The following is a 25,208-nucleotide window of genomic DNA, read 5'->3' on the forward strand; positions in this document are numbered from 1 at the left end:
ATTGTCAAGACCTTTTGGGGGACAATCATGGAATGTTGAACGTGTCATGTGGGTTTGATGGTGGTGTCGTATCGATGATAAGTGTCGTGAGTTTGTGTACTGTATGTGTGTGTAGTGGGGGAGGGGGGGTTGGGAGATCCATGCCGGAGGGTTCAGGGATCAAAGGACATCACGTCTATAACGGACTCTCCATCATTCAGGACAAGAGAGAAACATAAATAGAGGGAGAAATGATGAAGTGGGACAGAATGTAAATAATCTGGGCAAAGGATATCCCGGGGTTCCTTATAACTCCTGTAATTTCTCTGTAAGTTCAGAAGTTGTGTGACAGTCGAAAAGCGAATCAAAACATCTGACCTCCAATAAACCCGAGAGAAACGAAAATATATGTCCACAAAAAAGACCTGCAAGCATATTCACAGCAGTTTTATTTATAATAGCCCCAAGCTGGAAATAGCCCAAATGTCTTTCAGCACGTGAGAAGATCAACAAATTGTAGGACATCTATAAATGGAATACTACTCAGCGGGGCTGTGGAGCGAGCTATGGATTCCCGCACACGATGGGCGAATCGAGAGCATTACGCCGAGGGACAGAAGCCAGACACAAAAGACCACGTACGGTGTGATTGCTCTGATAGGAAGTTCCAGGCCAGCTCAGATGAATCTAGAAGTCACAACAGTGGTTCCTTCTGTGGGTGGAGGAGTTCCACTGCTCGGGAAGGGGCATGCGGAAGCCTTTGGTCTGCTGCAAAGGTTCTATCTTGTCCTGGGTGGTGGTGATACGGATTTATACACATGTAAGTAAATATTCACTGAGATAAAAACTGACCAAGACAGATTCCCTTTCTGTACTTGACATATGTTAAACTCAAAATCAGAGTAAAAAAAGAAGAAAAAAATTGAAGATGCACATCAAACACAGGGGAATGAGGTGGACAGGGAGGGGAAATGGGGTTGAAAGGAATAAATAAAACCAGGGAGGGGGCTTGCATGGCAACGAAGACAGCATGTTAGGAATTGAGGAGCTGGAGGGGCGCCTGGGTGGCTCAGTGTGTTAAGCGTTTTCTTTCATCTCAGGTCATGATCCCCTGGGTCCTGGGATGGAGCCCCGAGTGTGGCTCCCTGCTCAACGGGGAGTCTGCTTCTCCCTCTCCCTCTGCCCCTCACCCCCGACTCTCTCCAATAGATAAGTAAAATCTTAAAAAAAAAAAAAAAAGGAATTGAGGAGTTGGATAACTCGGCCCTTCATACCTGAGGTTCTAAAGGAAACACCACAAAGGACAAAAGGGCTCAGAGAGGGGGATTACCCTGCCTGAGGTCACACAGCTGGTGGGTCGCAGAGGCAGGATGTGAACTTGGGGCTGGGTGACCCTGGGGAGTGCTCCTTACCCAGTGCTCTGGCCTGGACTCACTGGGCTGGACAGCCCTGTTTGGCTCCCAGAGGCTTCCCCGGGGCCTGGTGGGGATGGCGAAACCACCACCTGACGAAGGTCCTTCCAGCCCAGAGCTCAAGATTCCAAGTGGGGCGAGCAGGCAGTGGGACAGAGGACAGCCTGGGCAGCAGATCGCATCCCCAGAGCCTTGCTCCCCGGTCCGGGGCTGCCTTGCCAACCTTGCCCGCCTCCTGTTGTCCTTTGCCTTCCTTCCTGGGCCAGTGTGTGGGCTCTGGGGCTCCACACCCTTGGGTGTGAATCTCGGCTCTTCCTCCTTCTGCCTTTGTGACCTGGGGTGAGTGGCTCCCCACTATGTGCTTCAGTTTCCACTTCTAGAGCCTGCCCACAAGACCATGTGCCTAATAGCATTGGTGGACAATGTGCTCGAAACTTGACATGATGCCTTCACGTCCTAAATACTCAAAAAGGGCACCTGCTCTTGTTTATTATTGCTACGTGTGGGAAGGGGGAGCCTCTGTTGCCCTCAGGCCTCGCAAACACCTACATGTTAAGACAGCTAGCATGGGATGGAAACTTCTGGAGAAAGGAGCTTTCAGACTTCCTGGAGGTTACTTAGAAAACACTCTTAATTTCCATTCTGGGTTTTGAAAAATTCTTGGTGAGCTAAGGCAGGGCTGGGGCGGGTTTCCTGGATGGTCACACACACGGCACTCATGCTCAGAAGGGGCCTGCACGTGGTTTAATGCTCTGCTGCTGAGCCTAGAAATTCTTCACGATTTCAGGACGAGGGTCTCGGCATTTCATGTGGCTGGTCCTGGGCAGGACTGTGGCATCTGGCGAGGTCACTCAGTACTTTCACCTTGGTTGTGTTTGGATGTTCAGGAACATTCTTTAACCTTGCGGGCCTCAGTTCTTCCATCTGGGAAGTGGGAAGAAGTGCTTTGTGCCAGGCCATAGGGAGATGAGAAGAACCCAGATCTCCTGGTACCCAGCTACCATTGGTGGCTGAGCAAAGCTGAAACTTGGGGAAATAGGGACTTGGCAGGCCTTAGCGTGTGCCCACAGTACACACAGTAGGTGCTTAGTATGTACAAGCTCCCCTTTGATCCCCAGGCTGGCCTGTCTTTTTGCCTTTTGCACGATTAAATTTTGATTTAAAACAATGCTAGTGGGGCACCTGGGTGGCTCAGTCGGTTAAGCGTCTGCCTTCAGCTCAGGTCATGATCCCAGGGTTCTGGGATCTCCCTGCTCAGTGGAGAGTCTGCTTCTCCCTCTCCCTCTGCATGTGCCTGCCCCCCCCCCCCCACTCATGCTCTCTCTCTATCTCAAATAAATAAATAAAATATAAAAAAAACACACCAAACAATGCTAGTAATACACACATCCATTTTCTTAAAACATGAAAACATTTCCAATCAGGCTGGAGTGTCTTGGACGACCCACCCTGGGGCCAGCCCCTTCTTCATGGTTTTACGATTTGAGGGTGCAAACTTGCAGTAGTCGTCTATGCCTTAATGCTGTCCTTCCTTTTTTTTTCTATTATACTTTTTATTTTTTTATTATTTTATGATTATTATTTTTAAAAGATTACATTTTAATTTTTAAGTAATCTCTAGGCCTGACATGGGGCTCGAACTCACAACCCTGAGATCAGGTGCCCCTCTGTTATACTTTTTAAAATGTAAACTTTCCATGGAAGCATAACCTGGGCCCGGAGGAGCTGCTGTATTTTCAGCCACCCAGCCCACCCCATGCCCCCTCATGGAGCACGTCTTCTTGTGGCCTTTCACTGCTGCCTGTTTTCCGGCCCATCTCTGGCTCCTCGTTTCTCAGTCTCTGCACATCAGTCCCGTCTGCAAGCGGGCGTCCACGATACCCCAGGATGGCCACACGCTTGGTGCCCAGGAAGGAAATGGTTGGTAAAAGAACTGATGGAAACGAGGAAAAAATGGCAGATGACGACAGCAGCCAGGTCTGCATAATCGAGGGGTCTGTCAAGGTGGGTTTGGGTCGATGGGAGTTTCTTGTGAAACTTGTAAAAGCACAGACTGTTTGGTATCAGCAGGGACTAAGCCCTGCGTTTTCCGGAAGAGAATAGTGACACTGTGGATGTCCCAGGGCCCTCGGGAGGGGCCGGTGGGATGGCACTGGGGGAGCGCCCGCTGAGAGAAGGTGATACTGAAGCAAAGACGTGAAAGAGGAAAGGGAGAGGGCCATGGGGGTATCTGGGGAAAGAGGGACTGGCAAGTGTGAGACCCTGAGGTGGGACCACGCTTCTCTGTTCAGGGAGCAGCAGGGAGGCCAGTGTGAGTGAGGGGCCTGGAGGGTGGTGTGTGGATGTGGGTAGTGTGCAGGGGGTTCTGAGCACAGGAGGGATATGATTTGACTGCTTCTGAGGGTTAGCAGGTGGTGACAGCCAGGGAGAGGAGGGAGCACAGGGACAGAACTGGTAAAGTGCTGAGCCCGGGGTCTGGTGCACAGTAGATACTCAATAAACATGGTGTTATGGGAGAGAGTACGCCGAGGCTGTGGATGGAGTGCCCCGCTAAGCTTTAATGGGTGATGTCTGAGGGGTCCTGTCTACCACCCCGCCTCCCACCGTGGAGGGCTTGGTGCCCCTGGATGAGCTGGGGGCGGGGAAGGAGGCCCCCCCCTCCTGCAGTGGGACAGGATCAGCAGGTGAGTGGGAGGAGGAGGCCGGGCCAGGGCTGGCAGGGAGCCAGGGAGACAGTGTTCAGCCTGGGAGGACAAGCTGGGGCTGGTCGTCCTGGGGAGAGAGGCAGGAAGCAGGACCTGGCCCTGAGTGGAGCTTCCTTGCTTCCCAGCCCGTCTCCAGTGTGGACTTCCCGGAAATCCAATTCCTGCCTTGATGGTTTCTGCTCCGGGGCTTCTATCCTGGCCCCTCTGATCCTCTCACTGCCTCCCTATCCCCCCACAGCTGGGGCTCCAGTCGGACATCCTCACCATGTCCAGTGTGCCCCTGCTCACACCTGCACCCCAGCCGCTTCTTGCTTCCCACCTGTACCTTTTCTCGGTCGCCCCCATCCCTCCAACTTGCCAGTGCACCTTCGACTCTTTCCTTTCCCTTCTTACCGGGTTCATGCCTATCCATTACTTAATTCTCAGAGGAGAGGGTTCCTCGGGGAGGCCTTCCCTGATCTCCCCCCTCTCTCCTCCATTCCTTTGCGCAGCCAGGAGCCCCGTTTGGAGTCTATATGTGTGTGATTATCTGTCTATGGTCAGTCTCTCCCAGGGGCGCTGAGCTCCTGGGTCAGGAACAGGTCTGTCGTGTAGCTGCTGTGTTCCTAGCACTTGGAACAGCACCTGGCACATAGTAGGATGGAGGATGGGTGGTTGGTGAAACAGAGAGAGATGGATGGACTTGGACTAGTAGGTGTGGGCTGGGTGATGGCGTGAGCAGGGAACAGGTGGAGGAGGGACGAGTGGGTGGGTGCATGGGTAAGCAATGGCTAGGTGACAGGAGACTGGACTAAAGTGGGTGGAATGCAACAGAAAACTCCTGACCTAAGAGTCAAGAGACCTGGGTTCAAGTTCAGCCTTGCTGCCTATTAACATCAAGGCCTGTGGAGTCGTAGGTGTGTCCTGTTGCCCCTCTTTGCATCTGTTTCCCTGTCTTTTGGTTTTTCTGCTTTGTTGTGGCTTTTATTTTATTTTATTTATTTTTTATTTTTTTAAAGATTTTATTTATTTATTTGACAGAGAGAGACACAGCGAGAGAGGGAACACAAGCAGGGGGAGTGGGAGGGGGAGAAGCAGGCTTCCGGCAGAGCAGGGAGCCCATGCAGGGCTCGATCCCAGGATCCCGGGATCAGGACCTGAGCCGAAGGCAGATGCTTAACGACTGAGCTACCCAGGCGCCCCTGTTGTGGCTTTTATTTCACTGCATAGAACGCTTTCCTACCCACCCCCCGAAGTTTTTCTGGAGCCATACCACATGAACAGAACACAAGGGAGCCCCTGAGAGGGGGGCAGGGCATCGCCCCAGGAGCCCAATGAGCCAGGAATGAGCATGAAAACCCAGCTGGACAGTCCACAGTCCCTGGCTATGTGAGTCCCTCTGCTCCAGGGGTGTTTGCTAAAAGTGCAGATTCCAGGGTCCCTGCACCTAAGCTTCCACTTAAGGTGCTTTGGAGCAGACCCAGAAATCTGCAGTTTTATCAAGCCCCTCTCCAGGATTTTGAGCTCATTTCTAGGTAAGCCTCACTGCCACCTTCCAGGATGACTAGAGCCTACAGGTCAGCAGCCCGGCGTACACATGTGCGTGCCTGTGTGTGTGCTGTGGGGGATGGGGGCTGCTGTGACATTTTCTTTCGGGGAAAAAAAACCCAAAAACCAGACTGGAAACAACCGGGATGTCCATTGGTGGAGCTGGTTAAGTACGTTGCTGCTGGTCCACTCCCTGGAGGACCCAGCAGGCATTAGAAATAAGGAAGAAGGTCCTGATAAGGCAAGATCTCCAAGATATGGTTCACTAAAAAAGCAGGTGCAGAATCGTGCTTGTTGTTTCAGCCCTTGTGTTAAAACATTCATAAAAGAAGAGAACTATGGATATGCATGGACAGTTCTGGAAGGACACACAAGAAATAGGCCAGGGGTGGCCTCTGGGAAAGGACTTGGGGGACCAGGAGCAGGAAGAATACCCTTGGTTATGTCTGAATCCCTTCCTGAGGCCGGGGTTGGAATTCGGACCCTAACTAGCTGTGTGACCCGAAGCCCCTCTCCGAGCCTCAGTTTCCCCTTGTGTAAATGGGCTGTAAAACTTCTAGCCTGGGCCTAGCCAGCACGGAGGGCCCAGGCAACTTGATCCTGCTTCGGCTTCCATTTCCTGGGACACTCCTGGTTGGGCCTCACCTTCTAGCAACCCCACTGGGCCCAGGGAGGGTGGGTCCCCGGGGAGGGGGCGGCCCAGTCCAGGGTGGGGCTGAGCTGGAAAAACCGGCAGGGTTGGAGCCGTGTGTGCAGGCACCATCTTCACTCCTCTGCCTGGAGGCTGCCCAGGGACACTCACCCCCACCTGGTGCCCCCGAGGGGCTGGGACCAGAAGAGCAGACCCCACCCCCTCCACCAAGCTTCAAGCTGGATACCAGGGGAAAGGGGAGAATGACTGGCATTGGGCCAGGGTTGGGGGACAAGGAGACAGAGAAACAGGGAGACACAGAGAGAGAGAGGGAGGGAGACAGAGAGACACAGAGAGAGAGAGGGAGGGAGACAGAGAGAGACAGCTAGGGAGTGAAAAAGACAGAGACAGGAAAGGGAGGAAGAGAGAAAAGAAGGAAAGACAGGGAGACAGGAAGAGAGAGAAAGAGGGCAGGAGAGAGTGAAAGAGAAAGACGCATACACATACGTGCACACGCACACACGCGTGGAGCCAGATTCAGGCTGAGAGAAGCAAAGGAATCAGTGAGGAGGCAGGAGACTGTGGAGCTCTCTGGGTCTGGATCTGGGTGGGAGTGGGGGCTGGGTGCACTGGCCACGTGCCTGGGGCTGGCCAGGGAGGGAGGGTGTGGGCCAGGGGCCCAGGAGGCTGAAGCCACATCCCCAGCAGGGCATTTTCCACACCTCTGGGTTGTAGCTCAGGCCTGACTAGTCCTAGGAAGCAGCTCAGGGCCCCTTACTTTTTGGCCCTCCAGTCCTCTCTTGGGACCTTGTACCTGGAGGCTGCCTCCCCAGGGGCCCTCTCAGAGCAGCCCTGGGAAGGCCTGAGGTGAAACCGGGCTAATTAGTGCTCAGAACTGAGATAATCACTGTCTGGAATGTTCCCTAGGAGGTCCAGGTGGGGGCAGACAGCCAGGGGCCACAGGGAGCCTGGGATTGGCCCAGCCGGGCCTCTGCCTGCTGGCTCTTAGAGCCCTGTATATTGGAAGCGAGGAGACCCAGGAGGCCTGGATCCTCAGGTTTTAGGACTTGTAGTTGCTCAGGTCCCTCCACGCTATCCTGTACAGCAGATCCACTGGACTCCAGTCTGATCACGTCTGCCACAGCTCCTGCCTAAAGCCTTTGTGGCTCTCATGGCGTAAGCTCTAATCTGAGCTCCTCACCTTGGCCTCATCTCCTCACCATCCACCTGCCCATCTGTTCATGCTCCTGCCTCATCACTGTGGCCCTCCCTTTCCGCTCTCTTACCCTCAACATTCCATACTTGGCCCACCTCAGGATCTTTGCATATGCTGTATCCCCTTCTAGCCTCCTCTTCCTTCACCTCGTCTCAGAGCTCTCCCTACACATCCTTCAGGCATTAGCTCAAACTCACCTCACTGGGGAGGCCTCCCTGGTACATTCCCGAGCAGTGCCCCACATCTCTCCTTCCAACGCTCAGCACTACCTATTCTCTTAATGGTATTCCTTACTTGATACCTGCTTCCTCCGTGCAAGTGAGGCTCCCTGAGGACAGGTGCCAGGTCTGCTTGGTCACCACTGTGTCCCATAGGACCTGACACACCGCAGGTATTCCACAAGCAAGCCACTGACCACCAAGAAGCAGCCTGGACACTTCTTTTTTTCTTTTTTTGCTGTGTGGATTCCTCCTGGAAAGGGACCCTGCTGACCCCTGGGTCTCCCTTCTCCATCCCCGTCCCTCTTCCAGCCCCAGCCCCAACCCCAGAAAATCCTGCCTCTGAGTCTTGAGACTCCACAGGGTGGCCCTGGCCATGGTGTTGTAATGAATCACTGGCCAGAATCTGGTCTTGATTATCTCTAGGCTGGGCATGGCCTGCCTGTCTCATGGGGGCTGGGACCACAGGCCACCGTATCAGGGGCCCCAGGTATCCCACTGGGCCTCTTGCCTCTGGCCACAGATAACAGCACGGGGCCTGGTGGCCTCACCTCCGCTGCAGGCACCTGCACCAGGGACATGCTGAGTAGCCTCAGGGAAGTCCCTGCCTCTCTCTGAGTTGCAGTGTCTTGCCCCATAGAAAAGAGTGAGGATCTCGGTAGAAATGGGGTCTGTGGCTCAGACAATTATTACATACGGATGTAATAATTACACCGACTTCTCAAGGAGGCTGAAATGAGAAAGTGATTGGTGACATATGGCTAGATTCCCATGTGTTCCCAACTGGGGGTTGTGGTGGGGGGCAGTCCTGCCCCAAGGTCCCCTGGATGCCTGAGATTTACAAGTGTCCTGGGCCCATCAAGGTGGGACAGAAAGTACTGGCACATGAGGGTGTGAGCCATTTTTAGGGCATTGATCCTACCATGTTTCAGTTTCCTCATTGTGAAGCAGGGGCAATAAGAGTTTCTACTTAAAAGCAATGTGCTTAAGGGAGATCCTCTCTGTGAAGTGCTTGGAATAGTGCCTTACTCGTAGGAAGTGATCAATAACTACCATTACTGTCACCTCCTAGAGTCTTGCCTCACCCTGTCCCCACCTCTCTGTGCTTTCTACCCCCACCACCATTCAAGCTTGGGTGATTCACCTGAGTGATTACAATAGCCTCCAAATGATGTCTGCTCCCAGTCTCAGCCCTAGGTCTATTCTTCGCGTGCTGCCAGATGGAGCCTTAAAAAACGTAAGCTGGATCACCATCCTCCCTTGCTCAACAGTCTCCCATGACTCCTGCTGCCCTCAGAATAAGGACTGCACTCCTCATCACCACCTGCTGTTGCTGCATAATGGCCGACCTGTGTTTCCTAATCTCCTGTTACTCTCACTCTCATTCATTTTGCTAGAGAGTAACCTTGGTTTCCTTTTAGTAAATCTGGCTCCTGCCTGCCTCAGGGCCTTTGCACATGCTGTGTCCCCTACTGAAATGCTTTCCTCACTGCTCCTCACCTAGACAGTGCCCAGATCTCAGATCAGGGACCTCCTGAAGTGGGCACTATGATGACCCACGCAGATACCCTTACACTGGACCCTGTACTCATCTCTCAGCTGCCATGCAATGTTGGCCGCTATGGGTGCCTAGCTAGAGCTGCTTTCTGGAGCTCTCACTGAACAGGAGCTGCCCCACCTATCTGGTCCTCTCACCCCCAGACAAAGAGGTGGACGGACACAACCAATGACTGATTAAACTAGAGAAACAAAGCTCAGCCCCCTTAGTTCAAGGTGGGATCCTCTCTGTAGCATTCTTCATGCTCCAGAGCTCCCCATGAGATTAGGCTAAAGCTAGACTTCAGTTGAGACCACATCCTAGCTTTGCTCTTACCACATGTCCTGTTTCACTCTCTCCTTTTCTCCCCAAAGCATTCCTTAGTGAATCACATGCATTCCAGTCTCTGTTTCGGGCTCTGCTTCTGGGCAACCTGACCTAAGACACCTCCTCAGGGAAGCTTTCCTTGATCCCCCTTTCTGGTCTCATCTTCATGGATCTCTCTTGGCGGCCCTCATTATGGCCATATTTCTACACTTTCTCAGATGTTTATTCGATTGAGGTCTGTCCCCTACCCCAGAATGCAAGGCAGAGATCATGTTGACTCTGTTCTCTGCTGCATCCCCAGTGCCTGTTACAGGGCTTGCCACACAGTAGGTGCTCAATAAATACTTGCTGAATGACTGAATGAGGAATGGCTGGGTGAGCTGGAGGTTAGGGGGGCTGGACATCATCGAGGCCCCAGGTGCTTCCCATCTCCTCCCAGCCCAGCTCCTCCCAGCTCCACGATGGTGCCAAAGCTCCTGCCATCTCTTTGTCACACAGCCACGGCCCAAGCAGGAAAAGGCCCTCACGTGTCCTCTTAAGAATGAAGCAACTATTCCCAGAAGTCCCTTGGCAAACTTCCCCATCTCACTGGCCACAAACGCATTCCAGATCTCGCCTCAGCCAATCACTGCAAGGGGAGAGAGAGGGCCATATTTGACTTGAGCCAATCAGCATTCAGCCCCAGGGTGGTGGGCGGAGTTTGCCCTTGCTTGGGAAGCGGGAATCCATCTGGGGCCACGTCTGGCCCTGAGCTGCAGACCCCTGAACTGCAGGCCTTTTTCATGTGGATCCCCTACCTGCCCTCCCTCCCGGGGGAGCCCTTGGGTGGTGGTGTGAGAAGGGAGGTGGGGTTGGGTGAGTGTTTCAAGCAAATTAGGTGGCCAGACACCTTCCCTCAGTAAATGTTTATGGCCAGTAATGGAGAGGAGGTGGGCGGGCCCAGAGGGTGAGTGTGTAGGGGAGAGACAAGAGAGACATGCTGGAGAGATGGAGAGACACTGAGGGAGAGACAGAGACACAGCAGAGAGACAAAGGGAGCCACACTTTGAGGGTTGGTCTGAGAGACACAGGGAAGAAGAGAGACAGGGAGGTAAAGAGGGGAGAAAGAGAGAGAGAGAGAGAGACTTGGCCAGGAAGGCTTTTGCCATTAGCACCTTGAGTGGTTGGAGGGCTTGTCGTGGTGGAAGCAACATCCTTGTCCCCTTCTCATTGGCTTGATGTCTGGGGCAATCTTGTGTCCAGCCTGAGCCTTGTGTCCTCCTCTGCTGGACAAGCTAAATGACCCTCCTTCACAGAACTGTCCTGGGGTGCCCAACACACTGGGATTATCATTGGCCAGTGGTCATCTTTGGCCTGTAAATGGCCTGGAGTATTGGGAATTGTCACCCCAGTGATGGGCCCAGAGTCACAGCAGGAAGGCAGGAGGGATCCGGGCCATGGGTGTGATTCTAAAGCCCCTGTCCTGTCTGTGCCCCACATAGCTGGGTTGGGCAGTGAGGGGAGGGGGGGGTTTCCTGGCTGCTGGACACCCCTAGGGGTAGTGCTGGCCAGTAACTACAATCTTGGGAATAATAATAATCATAATGGCCGCCATGTTCTAAGTGCTTCCCAGGTGCCGGACACCAACCCCATGAGGGAAGCACTGCTTAATTCCATTTAGTTTGTAATTCCCATTTTACAGATGAGGAAACAGCCTCGGGGAGCCCCAGTGACTTCCTAACGACAGAACTGGGTTTTGAAGTCAGGCAGGCCAGGGTCTGAGTCCCTGCTCCACACCTGACAGGCTGGGTGACCTGGGGCAGTCACTCCCTCTCTCTGAGCCTCACTTTTCACATTGTAAAATAGGAAAATAACAGTTTGAAGGTTGATATAAGGGTTTTTAAAAAAGATTTATTCATTTATTTGGGAGAGAGAGAGAGCACAATCAGGAGGAGGGGCAGAGGGAGAGGGAGAGAGGATCCTTCAGGCAGACTCCCTGCTGAGCAGAGAGCCCGACATGGGGCTCAATCTCACAACCCCAAGATCACGACCTGAGCCAAAACCAAGAGTCGGATGCTTAACCCACTGAGCCACCCAGGTGCCCCAGTTGATATGAGGATTAAATGGGATGATGTACAGAAAGTGCTCAGCACAGGGCCAGGTACAGAGTAAGTGCTCAGTACTTGTTAAAAGGTATGTTGGATAATAGTATTAAAGTGATTTAAAAATAATTCCTTTAATTGCGCTCCTTTATTCAGAGGAAGAGCTGAGGTTCAGAGGGGGAAGTGACTTGCCCAACGTCACCAGCTGAGTGGAGCAGCTAGATTTTAACCCAGTGGGTCTGAGGCCAGTGTTCACTCCCAGCCCTCTGTGCCACCATGATGGCTCAGCCCTGGGTGGCCTGTTTGGGACTCAATCCTGGTGGGTCAAGAAGAAGATGCCTGTGGCCTGGCCTGATATCCCTCTGGCCTGGCACCAGCCATGATCACCCACTGGGGCGATTGCAAAACCGTACTCCCTTCACTAGCCGATAAAGGGTGCCCATTGCAAAACTCAGCGGAGAAATTATTAAGTGTTGTGTCATCCTGCGGCCAGGCCCTGGGTGCCCCTTTCCTGCCCAGAGGCCTGGGTGGGGCCGACTCCTCACTCTCTCCCTTCACAACCCTGACCTCGGGAGAGGCTGGAGTGGGGGTCAGCATGGGGCTTTCGGGGGGTGGGCAGAGGACAGACCCAGCCACCAGTCCACGCATAGCCCCGCACTCTCAGGAAATGGCAGCTCTGTCCTTTCAGGTGCTCAGGCCCAAGCCTTGGGGTGACTTGTTCATGTTTTGCCCCACATCTAATGATTGGTCAGGAAATCTTGTCAGTTCTACTTTTAAAATACACCCAGAATCCAACCAGTTTCCCCCCTTCCACTTGCACACGGGATTCAAAGCATTTCCCCTCTGATCTCGCTGCTCCTACCTTAATTCAGTCCATTCTCCACATGTAGTCAAAGGATCCTGTTCGAGCCAAGTGGATCCTAAGTCAGATTTTGTCTCTGCTTAGAACCCTCCATGGCTCCCATCTCAGAGCACATGCTGAAGTCCTTACAAGGGCCACGTGACCGTGCCTCATCTGGCCCCATTGCCCTTCCGACCTCATCCCCACCATTTTTTCTCCCTTGCTCACTTTGCTCCAGCCACAGTTGGCCTCCTTGCTATTCCTCTAACACACCCCAGGGCCTTTGCACTTGCTGCTCCCTCTGCCTGGAATGCTCTTCCCCATTTCTTTCACGCAGCTGGATCTCTCACTTTATTCAGGTCTCATCTCAATGTCACCACCTAGGAGAGGCCTTCCATGGCTACCCTGTTAAAATGTCACCCTCCACTGTCACCTTCATCCCCTCGATCCTTCTTCCTGACTTGCCATTATTATACATTTGTTTATTTGTTTAATGTCTGTCTTCTTCCTTCGATTGTCCTCTTACTCAGGGCAGGGACAGTTGTCTGTTTTGTTCACCAGTCTCCCTTGGCACTGAGCCTGGGCCTGGCACCTAGTAGGTGCTCCACAGAGAGTGGCTGAATCTGTGAACGGTGGGCAGAAGGGGCCACAGCAGCCCAGATCATGCCTCAGCAAACCTCACCAGCCCCCTTCCTCTGGCCGGTGGCTTGAGGGTGGTGCCCAGAGCATGCTCCACCCTCCTGCAGGTTGCAGCTGGAGGGGGCTCCCTGCTGGCCCAACTCCCCCCCAAACCCTCTACCTAGCTCCACGATGGCACTCGCTGTGAGTGCTGTTTTGCTTCCATAATTATCCACCTTCCTCTGCCCAGACTCTGAGCTCTCTGAGGACAGGAACTTGTCTGCCTCAGGGGCACTGCTGTCCCCAGGGCCTAGCACCGGGCCTGGCACCCTGTGGGATGGGTCAGTGGCTGGCCGATCTGCGTTTGCCTCATATGCCCCATTTACAGGGCCAGTCACAGCCAGGAGGGGGTTAAGAGGAGCCTCAGTGCCTGGACCTGCAAAGTCAGGGAGAGAAGGGGGCCCACTCAGGCCTTAATTATAACACATCCCATAATGACATGGTGTTATAATAGGGCACACAAAATGCACTAATCTGATATTATATCTGGGCTTTTTACAATAGATACAATCAGCCGGCCTCAGTTTGCTAACTCATTCTCGACCTATCTCCACGCTCCACCTAAGATTATTATCAGCTTCCTTAATTAAGTGGAAGGCAAAGCTCTGCAGGCGAGGCTCACAGCCCCAGCACCCCCGAGTCCGGCCTGGCCCTCCCATAAGCTGGGATAATCGCTACTCCCACATGGGGTGAGGCTTGTGCTGCCTTCTCCATCCCAACCCCCTGTCCCAGGCTCGGGTGTGACGGGCCTGTTCAAGGCCTAGTGAGCCACAAACACGAATCACCAAGGACTCCAACTGGTGGTCCGTGGGCCAGGTCAGCCTTGAGGTGCATTGGGTTTGGCCTGTGCGGTGCTTTTGCTGAAAGTCAAATGAGTGGCCAACACTGAAAAATTGGGACATTGTATACAAACATCCAGATTTCTGGCTTCTCTTGAGAGATGGGAAGATCCGGGAACCCTGGGCTCAGGTGAACTGTGCGCTGGGGTGGAAAGGCTATCTCCACAGGCAGGAAATGGTCATCACAGTTGCCCCCCACCTGCTTCACTTTTGTGTCCCTGCCTGGCTCCTGTAGGCAGCTGAGTTTGCAACCCTTGCTCTAGGGTTAGAGGTCAGTTACCTGTTTGCAAGATGGGAAACTGAGACTTGGAAAAGGCAAGTGACTTAACCTATATCCTACAGTGAGGCTGGAACTCAGGTTACTTGTTAAGAGATCTTTAACAAGTCTTTACTGAGCACCCACTGTATACCAGGCAGTGGGGACATAGACCACGATTGGCAGAGTCCTGCCCTCAGGGGGTGACAGTCTCCCACATCACAGCCATATTGTCACCTTTATTGCTGGGAAACAGTGTCTGTTGGAGACGGGTCCTTTCTTATCCCCTTGGGGTAGCTGTTGGCCCCCATCCCAGGACAAGGACTGGAGGCAGCCATCTTGGAAGGAAGCCCTCGGCAAAGGCTCCCAAAACAGGCTGCCACCATTCCCCATCCGGGAGGGGTGGGCAGGGGTGGGGGGAGGGAGTGAGGAGGGTGGGAGTGGAGATGGGGGAGGGGAGTGAGCCGAGAAGGCACAGTGTCAGCCAGATAGAACATGAGAACTTTTCTGCCCTGCTTGAACCAAAGGTGAATCAACTGGGCTTCTCCCACTGCCCTCGTAAAGGCAAGAAGCGGAGAGACCAGTCGCTGGAGTACCCCAGTTCCCCACTTGCTAGTCCAGACAAAAGGCATTTGCTCAGCCAGCGGAGGACAAATTGCTCCCCACCCCCACAGCACCACCTCTGGTCAGGAGGAGAAACTGCAGCCTGGAACCCCTAGCCCTAGTCCCTCGGCATTGGACGCAGGTAGGGTCCCACTGACCCGAGGGCCACAAGGGCTGTCATAGACCTGCTGGCCTCGCAGGATCCACATCTGAAGAGCATTGAGCAGACCGCGCGCTCTGTGGCCGGCTCCCCACTGACGCAGTGGTGGTGGGGGGGGGCGGCGGGGGGGATGAATAACAGTCCCAGCCATCATGTGCATTTGCTAAAAATAAACTTGACATACTTTTGCATTGGGAAACAATGTAGATTCCAAACATTCTCAAAGGGCAGAGAGGGGAAAAAAAGGAAGAATGGAAATCAGGTTTTCGAGCTTAGTAATTAATTAGCCTGTAAACAAATGACTCACACTCCTTCTTGGCTATTTTTCTTTCCGTTTTGCGTGGATTTTCGCAGGGGCCAGGGGAAGGAGGCCAAGTGAGCCAGGCTGATAGGCAAGACAGGGCCCACATGTGTGTACCTGGGGTGGAGGGTGTTGAGGACTTGGCCAGTTGGAGAGTGAGAGGAAGAGCCTCAGGTGAAGGGAATGGCATGTGCGGCGGCCTTGAGAACCAAAAGAGCTTGTCATGTAGGAGGAACAGTGAGGAGACCCATGTGGCTCAAGTAGAGTGGACAGAGGGCTGAGGCCAGAGGGGGCTGGCCACATCACACAGAGCCGGGTAGGCTGTATTAGGGCATCTAGACTTGATCCCGAAGACAGTGGGAGCCATGGAGGGGTTTTGAGCTAAGAAGGAACATTATCTGATTTACACAATGATGTCATTTTCAAAATGGATGAACAGAAAAATAAACTCTAAATGTTCTCTGTTGTTTGGATGCTTCTGGTATTTAGATTTTCCAAGTAAATGATTATTTAGTGTTTATATTTCTTAGGGGTTTATATGTTTAATGTCTGTCTCCTCTCTGTAGAGCATCAGCCCCATGATATCAGATACTTTGTTGGTCTTATTTAGTTCTGTGTCCCCAGTGCTGAGACCACTGCTTGGGAACACAATAAATGTCAAGTGACTGTACCCTCTCTGCAAGGTCGGTGGCCTCATTCCATTTTATAGAGGAGGAGCAGAAGGCAGGGAGTTCTCCATGGCCACCTTGGGAAGGTCCCAGGAAAAGGCAGGTTTTATTTAGTTCAAAATAAGGAGAAGTTTTATGGCTGAAAAATCTATTTTGTGAGGGACTGAGCTCCCCAGGTATGGGGGCATTCAACTAGAGATCACACTGGCAGCCTTACAGTAGCCCTCTCTGATTTGAGACAAACTCTGTGCTGGCTCACAGATGCCACCTGACAATCCATGAGGTTGGCACCTTGTCATATCCATTGTGCAGATGGAGAAATGGATGCCCAGAGAGGGGTTGTCACATGCCCGAGGGCACATGGTTACAAGTGGGGAGGCCCAGGTTGGGATCCAGATCTGACTATAAAGACTGTACTTTTAACTCCTTTTCTGAGCCATAGACTTTGATTTAAAACCCTGCTCTACCACTTAGATGCTTTGTGACCTTGGGTGAGTCACTTTACTTTTCTGATCTTCAGTGTTTTGCTACACTAAATGGGGATGTGGATAGTGCAGGTATTCATATCCTACACTATCTGGGTCTGAGTGGATAATGGTTGGCACACGGGTGCTCAAAACATGTGCACCCCTCCTCTCTCTGCTGGGGTCCTTCTGCCTTTGGTCCTCCCGGGCCATTGACCTCCTTTAGGCCAGCAACTCCATGGAGCCTGCTCTCCAGCCTCCACCCACCCACTGGGTGTTGATTCACCCATGAGCTTCTTGCCCTCTGCCTGTGTTTTCTTCCTCCTTTTCTTGGTAAACCCACTGCCTTCTGTGATTGCCAAAGCTTCTCTCAGGGAGCAGGCAGGCGGTGGCGGGACCCCATCATCCCACAGAATGTCTCTGCTTCTTCCGCATCCCTCCTACCCTCACCACACCCAGCTGAGGTCACCAGGCACGAGGCCTGGACCAGGGACACAGGTCACAGTTGGGGGCTTAATTAATCATTGTGGAGCAGGTGGGGCTCTGGCTGGTCCAGGGTCCCCTGTGGGAGGGCCGTGCTGGTGGGGAGAGGGGGAGTGTCAAAGGAAAAAGTCTAGGAAAGATGGCACTCACAGCCCATGGTGGACAAATACGTGGAAGAAGCCACCTGAGTGCTAAGGGGGCATGCACTTATGGGGGCAGGGGTGGCAGAGGTGGGCGGGGGTCTTGGAGAAGGCTTCATGGGGGAGGTGTGTCTGGAACCAGGTATGCAGAGGGGAGATGGAGGGCATGGGCTCTGGGGCCATCTCACCTGGGCTTGAATCTCAGCTTTGCCCCTTTCCCGTTTTGTGAATTGGTCAATTTCACCTCTCTCTCTGTGTCTCGGTTTCCTCGTTTGGAAACGAGCTAATCATAGCACTCCCCCTGCCCCCCAGAATGTGCTTAGGACTAAGTGAGATGATGCAGATAAAATGTCCAGTGCAGGGCAGGGAAAACAGCTAATGCTCAGTACATGGCAGCTATTATTTTTATTATTCCTACCAGCATAGTGGAAATACTAGAATTTCAGCCTCAGGCCTGGGTGAAATTCTCCCTTTTCCACATCTCCATATTTTGGAGGAGGCCTCCTCACCACAACCTTGGTTTCCTCACACAGAGATGGAGATGCTTTGACTTCACAGGGTTTATCATGAGGCCGAAGCATATGAATCCATGCAAGTGCTTAGCACAGTGGCTGGCAGAGAGTAGGCGCTCGAAAAACAGTGATCAGCCTTCCCTGGCCTTATGGATTCGTGGTTAAAAGCAGGGTTGGAGGGCGCCTGGGTGGCTCAGTTGGTTAAGTGACTGCCTTCGGCTCATGTCTTGATCCTGGCGTCCTGGGATCGAGTCCCGCATCGGGCTCCCTGCTCAGTGGGGAGCTTGCTTCTCCCTCTGACCCTACCCCCTCTCGTGCACTCTCTCTCTCAAATAAATAAATACAATCTTTAAAAAAAAAAAAAAGGCAGGGTTGGAGTGTTGGCTGGGTCCGAGTCCTGGCTCTGCGGCCCCAGCTTGCTGTGGGGATTAGGACCACAGGTATAACGTACCCATTCTGGTGCCTGCACACAGGTGTGGTTCTGCCACTTTCACAATAAGGAAATTGAGGCTCAGGGAGGTCAAACCACTGGCCTGTGGTGGGACCGCCGGTCTGCTTGGCTCTAGAGACTGTCTTTTTTTAAGGGTGGGAGAGGGGTGGGGGAGGCCTTTGGGCGTGTACATTGCTGGGGAGATATCCCACCCAGGGCCCCTTAGGTCCACCATGGACGCTGAGGTAACAGCTCTTTAATGACTAAAGCAAGCAGCGAAGGCAGTGACTCTTGGCACGAGCTTCTGGGATCCAGCAGTGCGTTCCCAGGGCCCCTGTCCTAGGCTGGGGACTGGGGGGTGGCTTTGCTCTTGGGGCAGGGGGGCAGCCTCTACCGGGGCCACCCTGGGCCTTTCTCTTTCCACCCAATCAGCTCTGTAGCACTCTGCCTGTTTCTTTTTCTTTTCTTCTTCTTCTTCTTCTTTTTTTTTTTTGGTTAATATTGGGTACTTTGGACCATTCTTTTCTGTCCTGAATCTGAATCTCCTTCTCATGTTTGGAGAATTCCCTGCTCTACGAGCAGTTTCCATCTCCCACAAAGGATGCTGAGACGATGAGACTCGGTTTCCAGCCTCTCTTGACACGTGACTCGGCTCAGCCAATCAGAGGCGCTGTCCTGTGGGGCGTCCCCTCTGGCTCGGTCCAGAGGCGTCGGTTCCACGCAGGTCATGTGGCTTCCTGCTCAGAATCCTCCATGTCTCCTCATTGCCCTTAGGGTAAAACCCAAGCTCCCCCTCATGTCCCATGAGGACCTCACCTCCTCTGTCCGTCTCCTCCTCACTCCTGCAGCCACATGGGCCTCCCTCAGCTAAACTCAACGCACTGCCAGGTGAGGAAATGGGGCTGAAGGGACCTGTGCTGGGTGCAAGGGGAATTGGAACTCAGGGTGGCCTGGCCTCTGCCTCAGCCTCCCAGCTGCCTCCACCCAGGCAGAGGCCCCTTCCTCCAGGAAGACCCGCCAGCTCCCCTTGGAAGAGGCACACCTCTGCTCGCCTCAGCTCAGCCCAACTGATGCGTCTTCAGGGGCCGTGGAGCGGGCGTGGGGGGCCATATCGCCCCCAAGAGGGTGGAAATTGATGCTCGTGGAGGGGAGAACACTTGGTTATGTATAAAGCACACACACACAAGCCATACACACATACATAGTGTATCTGTGGCATTAAAATTTCTTAGGGGGGCTGGTTAGGAAACAGGTGTCTCAGAATGCTCCTGGGGGGGGGGGTGAACAGTGGCAACAACAGCCAGCTGAGAAACATTAGTTTAACTCAACTCAGCTTAAACCCACCTGAACTTGATTTGACTCAACTCCTCAAGTCAACTCAACTCAACCAAACTCAACTCGCTCAGTTCGGCAGACCTCAGCTCGGTGTCGCTCGCTCGGTTGACAACGGCTCTGTGCCCCTCAGTTCAGTATAGCGCAATCCAGTAAAGGACACAAACTGATTGAACTCAAGTCAACCTAACTCAACTCAACTCACCTTATCTCAACTAGTTGTTCACCTTGGTTCAGCTCAGCTTAATTCACCTCCACTCACCTCAGTCCCACCCACGTCAATTCAGCTCGAGTCAGTCCCACTCAGTTTCATGCTCAACCCAGCCTAGCTCACCTCCTGTCCTCAACCCACCCCATCTAAACTTGATTTAACTCCACTCAGCTCGACTTGACTCCACTTTGCCACCTCAACCCACCTTAAACATTCATTCTCTTTGTCACCTCCCCTCCCCATACCTCCCCCAGGTCTTGCAGGAGAGGGATGCCTCAGACATTGTTCCTGCCCCCAATGTGCTCCCATTCTAGCTGGGGACTCTGACACATCCATCTCTTCAACAGGTGCTGTCATGGGGGAAGCCCAGGGCGCTATATGAGCAGCCCTAGGGAGCCCTGGATGACTTCCCATAGGAGGAGGATCCAGCTCAGGCAGAAGAGTGGGAGGAAGGACATTCTGGGCAAAAGAACAGCATATGCAAAGGGTCTGAGGCAAGATGGACAGAACATTCAGAGGACTGGAAGTGGCTCCAGCTAGAGGGCAGAGTGGGAGGATGAGGGTGGCACAAGAGGCGGCTTGGGACAGGTGGGGATGCTGGCCTGGGGACAGTGGGCAGCCACCACAGTGTTGAGCTGAGGAGAAATGTGGTTGAAAGGATCCCTCTGGTTGCTGGGAAGAAACAGAGCCGAGAGGTGGGACTGGTGTATTGGGCAGTGCCCGAGCTGAGAAATCCAGCGTTGGGTGTTGGCGGGAATGCCCCACCCCCTTTCAAAGGAAGACTCTGTGATCTTTGTCATTTCACAGGAGAGGAAATTGAGGCCCAGGGTCACAGAGGCAGGAGGTGGTGAGGCCAGGATTTGAACCTCAAGTAGGAAAGTGTTCTACAAATAGGCATGGTGATCCTCATTAGGATCTTCAGCCGTTTGAATTTTAATTCAACCTTCATGTATGCACTGAGCGGGCCCTGCATACGGCACCGGGGAGAGGATCTTGCCCTTGTCCCTTCCCTGCTCAGAATACCCCCAAGGCTGCCCACGGTCCTGAGGATGCAATCCAGGCTCCTCGCTCCCCCCAAGGCCATGCCTGATCTGCTCCCCACCCTGCCCGCTTCTCTGACCTCCCCTCCCACATTCTACCTTTCTTCCTCTCTGCTCCGGTCTCCTCCAACACATGTTTCCCACCCCAGGGCCTTTGCACATGCAGCTCCCCTGCCTGGAACTCTCTTTCCACAGCGACTCCATCTTACCCCTTGGTTTTCAGCTCTAATGTCACCTCCTTAGAGAAGCGTTTCTTGATCATTTGAGCTCAATTCCCCCCCATCATGTTACCCATCACATCACCTTTTCTTTTCCTTTCTTTTTTTCTTTTCTTCTCTTTTTCTTTCTTTCTTCTTTTCTCTTCTCTTCTTTTTCTTTTCTTTCCTTTTCTTTTTCCGTATTTTGCCCCCTTGCTGGAGTTTTATTTTTTTATTATCTACCTCCTCTAGTGGGCTGTGCCCTTGTGGGCAGGGACCATGTTGGTTTTGTTCACTGCTGTACTGCCCGGCTATAGTAGGTGCTCCATAAACATGTGTGGGATGAATGAATGAGTGAGGGATGGATGGAAACGGTTGGAAAAATCTGGGTGCTGAGAGGAGGAGTAGAAGGCTCAGGGCCCAGGCTGGGGTCCGAGATCTCTTTTCCCTGGGTCTCCCTGCCCTGGAGAGGAGCCCCTGCCAGGGTGGGAGGGTGGACGTGGGGGCACCGGGCAGGGCCGGGCGAGGCCTCCTCGCTCCTTACTGTTTTCATCCTCTTGGTAATTATGGGCTCAGACACTCCTCGATGCCTTCTCGGAATAATAGCCGGGCCTGTTATCAGCAGCATCTCCCCGACCTTTTCACAAACAGTCATTAATCAAGTCTCGCTGCCACCCTGCCCTCCCTCCCGGTGGAAACCAAGGCACAGAGAGGTGAGGCCACTTTCCCAGCATCACACAGCCAATTTGAGGAGGATGGGCTGTTTTGCCCCCGACCCTCTGGTGTGGGATAGGGTCTCCTTCCCCTTTCCACTTGGGGGGAGCCTCTCAGCCTGCCCTGGATGGGGGGGCGTCCTGCCCCCAGTTCCCAGCCCCCAGCCTTCCTTGAAGCCCTGGGGGCCTTCCAAGGTGGCCTCTTAATCACTGCCGGTTAATTAAGGAGGTTAAACAACTCTGTGGGGCCCATGCAGGCCTGCCCAGGGAGAAGGTGGCAGGGCTGTCTTGCAGCGAGGCCCCCACTCCCCAGGCCTGGCAGGGCACTGTGCCACCTCTGCCCTCCCCAGGGCCTGGGGGTCTCTGGGGAAGGTTCCATAGGACGGCACTGTTGGCGTGCGCCCCCTCCCCTTCTTCGGGTGGTGTGTGGGAGGTGCTGGCCTCGCTTAATGAGGCCTCCACGGCTGCCAAGGAGAGCTGGAGGAGTTGAAACAGGTTCTGGGTGAGGTGAGTTTCATGGGCTTGGCAGAATCTGTGGCTCTTTGCCATGTGGGCGCTCCCTGGGGCAGTGGGGGGCAGGCGTGGGACCCCTTCCTCCTCCCTGCCCTCCCTCTGCCCCTATGGGAGCAGAGGAGGCTTGGGAGGGGACAGTGAAGATGACAGTGGACGGTGGTCAGGACTCCCCTGCTCCCCACCATAAGCCTGTGGGAACCACACCAAATAGGACCACAGGGTCCAGGGGTCCTGAGCTGTTGCTAATCTGCACTCTGATACAGACTTGGGCCCTGGTCTTCCTGTCTGAGAAATGGGGGTGGGGGGTGGGGGCCGAGGTTGGAGGTGACAGTCTCAGGCCCAAAGCTTTAGTTTAGGAATGGTCCATCCCAGACAGAGCTGTCTAACTTGCTGTGTGACTTTGGGCAAGTTGCTTTCGTCCTCTGGGTCCTTGTAGCTCTGGCTATACTGGTGGTGATGGGGTGGACAGAGTGATGACACATGGTCGTTCCTGCTGACTCTCTGTCTCTGGTGAGGCTGAGAACACCTCCTGAGGGGCACCCAGACCCACTTTCTCCAGATCACACAAAGAGGTTGGCCCTGGGGAACCTGAGACCCTGGACTCAGGCCAAGGAGGTTTGGGAGGAAGCTCCCATGTGGTGCCTGGACACTCCCCGGGGCTGGGCTGTGGGTCCCAGGACCTGGAGGGCCAGCCCCTCTGCATTGCTGACCATCCCCCCAACCCACCCAGGGTCTACCATGGGACAGGCTCAGGCAAGGCTGGCTCAAGGCAGGACCCACTGTGCTCCTGGAGACCATGGGGGAGTGGGGCCCTACTGGCTCCTTGTGTCCCACAGCTGTTACGGTTTTTTTTTTTAATCACCTTTTTGGAAGTATAATTTACATACAGTAAAATTCACCCTTTTTTGGTGTACAGTTCTGTGAAGTTTTACAAACTTATACAGTTACATAACCACTACCACGAACAAGATACAGAGTACTTCCTCACTCCAGAAAGTTCCCTGTGCCCATTTGTAGTAAATCCCTTTCCCCACCACCAGCTGCTGACGACCACTGATCTCCCCCAACTTTTTATTTTAGAGATTTTCAAACTTATAGAAAAGTGCAAAAACCTTACCATGAACCATGGTAGTCCTTCCACCCACATACTCCACCTGTCAGCCCTTGGCCCTGTGTGCATTCTCGGCCTCTATCTCTCTGTCTGCATGATTTCTGCGGAACTGTTTGTAACTTGCAGACGTCCTGACGCTTTACCCTAAACACTTCAGGGAGCATCTCTGAAGAACAGGGCATTCTCTGGCACAGCTCACAGCCCTAATGCCATTATCATACCTGAGAGATTTAGCTTTGACTCGTTCCTGTCACCCAATATCCAGGGCCCGTGTCCAAATTACTGAGATTGCTCCAAAGTGTCCCTAATGGTTGAGGCTTTTTTGCTCTTTGTTTTTTCCTGGTCCAGATTCCAATCAAGGATCAGGCTCTGCCTTTGGTGGCAAGTCTCTTTGGTCTCCTCTTATCTGGAACATTCTCTCTGCCCTTGCTTGATATGTAATGCTCTCTTTCTTAAAGCTGCTCTCATGATTCTCCATACCTGGAGCTCGAGGGCAGGTACCAGGCGGACAGAGTGCTAGGGAAGAGGGCTGCTGACTTGGGGACGTGAGGTATCCTAAGGGTCTTTTCTTAACAACTTTATTTAGAAGGAGGGGCTTGAAGGGAGGGAGAGAGAAGGAGAGAGAGACAGACAGACTTGGGTTCATTGTTTCAACTTCCAATGATGCTGAAGAATTCAAAGAAAAAGTATAAATTGCCCAGTTTGAATTGAGAGGGCTCTGTAGTCCGATGGTTGTGGCCCACATCCCAGCTCTCCTCCCTGGGCTGTGAGACCTTGGGCAGAAGACTTCCCCTCTTGGGCCTCAGTTTCCCTGTCTGTGAAATGAGGATAGTACCAGTCTGTCCACCTCCCTCCCACTGTCTTGAGAATTCAATGAAGGAACTCATGTAGCATATAAATAACAGCAACTCTGGTTGTTAACCATCTGGTGACGGTCTTCCCAGACATTTCTCTCCATACCTATCTACCTGCATGGAAATATTACAGCATATAAGTTGGGTCCCCTCCTTTTCCCCTTAATAGTTTATCAAAGCATTTTCCCACATTCAAAAATGTAGCACTCTTCCATCATTTAACAGATTTTAACTTTTATTAATGTTTGTCTACAGATAATACCTTCATAGAGCACCAAATGCACAGGTACCAGAAGCCTGCAGTTAAAAGTCTGTCTTCCTCCTGCCCCCCGTCCCCTCAGTTCCTCCTGGGACGTTTTGTTTGGCTTTCCAGAAAGGTTCTAAGCATATACAAACAAAAACATAGATTTTCTTTCTTTTTCTCTGCCTACAGATATTCGACAACAGTACCCATGTTTCTGGGCCTTGTTTTTTCACTTAACAGTAGATCTTGGAGATGGTCCACATCAGTGCATAAGGAATGCCCTTCCTTTTTTAAAAAAGTAGTCCCTTGTGGAAACGACCAGGATTTAATGACCCGGTTCTTACTGATGGCCATTGAGGTACTTACAGGCTTTCGCCACTAGAAATTGCAACAGAGAGCCTTGTGCAAACGTCTTTGTGTCCATGTGCAAGTCTGTAGCATATATTCCTAGAAGTCGAACTGCTGGGTCAGGGGTCATGTGTATTTTGAGCTTTGCTCGTCCATCATCGCTGATGGCTACATGGATCCCGGTGTGTGTAACTGTCCCCTCTTGGTGCGCATTCAGGGGTTCCAAGTTGTCTTTCCTATAAACAACACCACAGTGAACATCTTTGTGCAGCTGTCTTTGTGTGCGGGAGAGCCGGCTTGCGGGGAATTCCCAGGAATCTGAGGACGGATCAACAGGAAGTGCTGAGCAGAGAAAATCGAACCAAAGGGGCCTGTGGGTAAGGCTGGTGGTTTGAGTGGCTGCTGGTGGGACCCTCATAGTAACATAGTAACAGACTCCTGTAAACCCAGTTAGGACCCTCCGCTTGGGGCCAGCCTGGGAGGCGGTTAGAAATGCAGAGTCTTGGGCCCCACCCCAGCCCTGTTGAGTCAGAACCTCCATTTGGCTGGCACAGACAATTTGGAGAAATGCCCTAACACAAACCCAGAGACCCCAAGGCCTGTTCCTGGATGAAATGGTCTAGCCTTGGCTCTGGGG

At 53.0% G+C, this 25,208-nt stretch overlaps 1 long non-coding RNA gene across 1 annotated transcript in view; it reads left to right on the forward strand.

Moving 5' to 3' along the window:
* The first annotated feature begins 658 nt into the window (after nucleotides 1-658).
* Nucleotides 659-25,208, forward strand: part of LOC129046144 (uncharacterized) — a 129,448-nt gene continuing 104,898 nt past the window's right edge. The window contains exons 1-3 of the long non-coding RNA XR_010405924.1: nucleotides 659-799; nucleotides 24,413-24,581; nucleotides 24,789-24,948. This is a non-coding gene — a long non-coding RNA (uncharacterized LOC129046144). The remainder of the gene's footprint in view (nucleotides 800-24,412; nucleotides 24,582-24,788; nucleotides 24,949-25,208) is intronic.

This window comes from Mirounga angustirostris, unplaced genomic scaffold (genome assembly GCF_029215605.1).
Source record: "Mirounga angustirostris isolate CCGP_5_RB_7025 unplaced genomic scaffold, mMirAng1.0.hap1 SCAF_10, whole genome shotgun sequence".
Lineage (NCBI taxonomy): Eukaryota > Metazoa > Chordata > Mammalia > Carnivora > Phocidae > Mirounga > Mirounga angustirostris.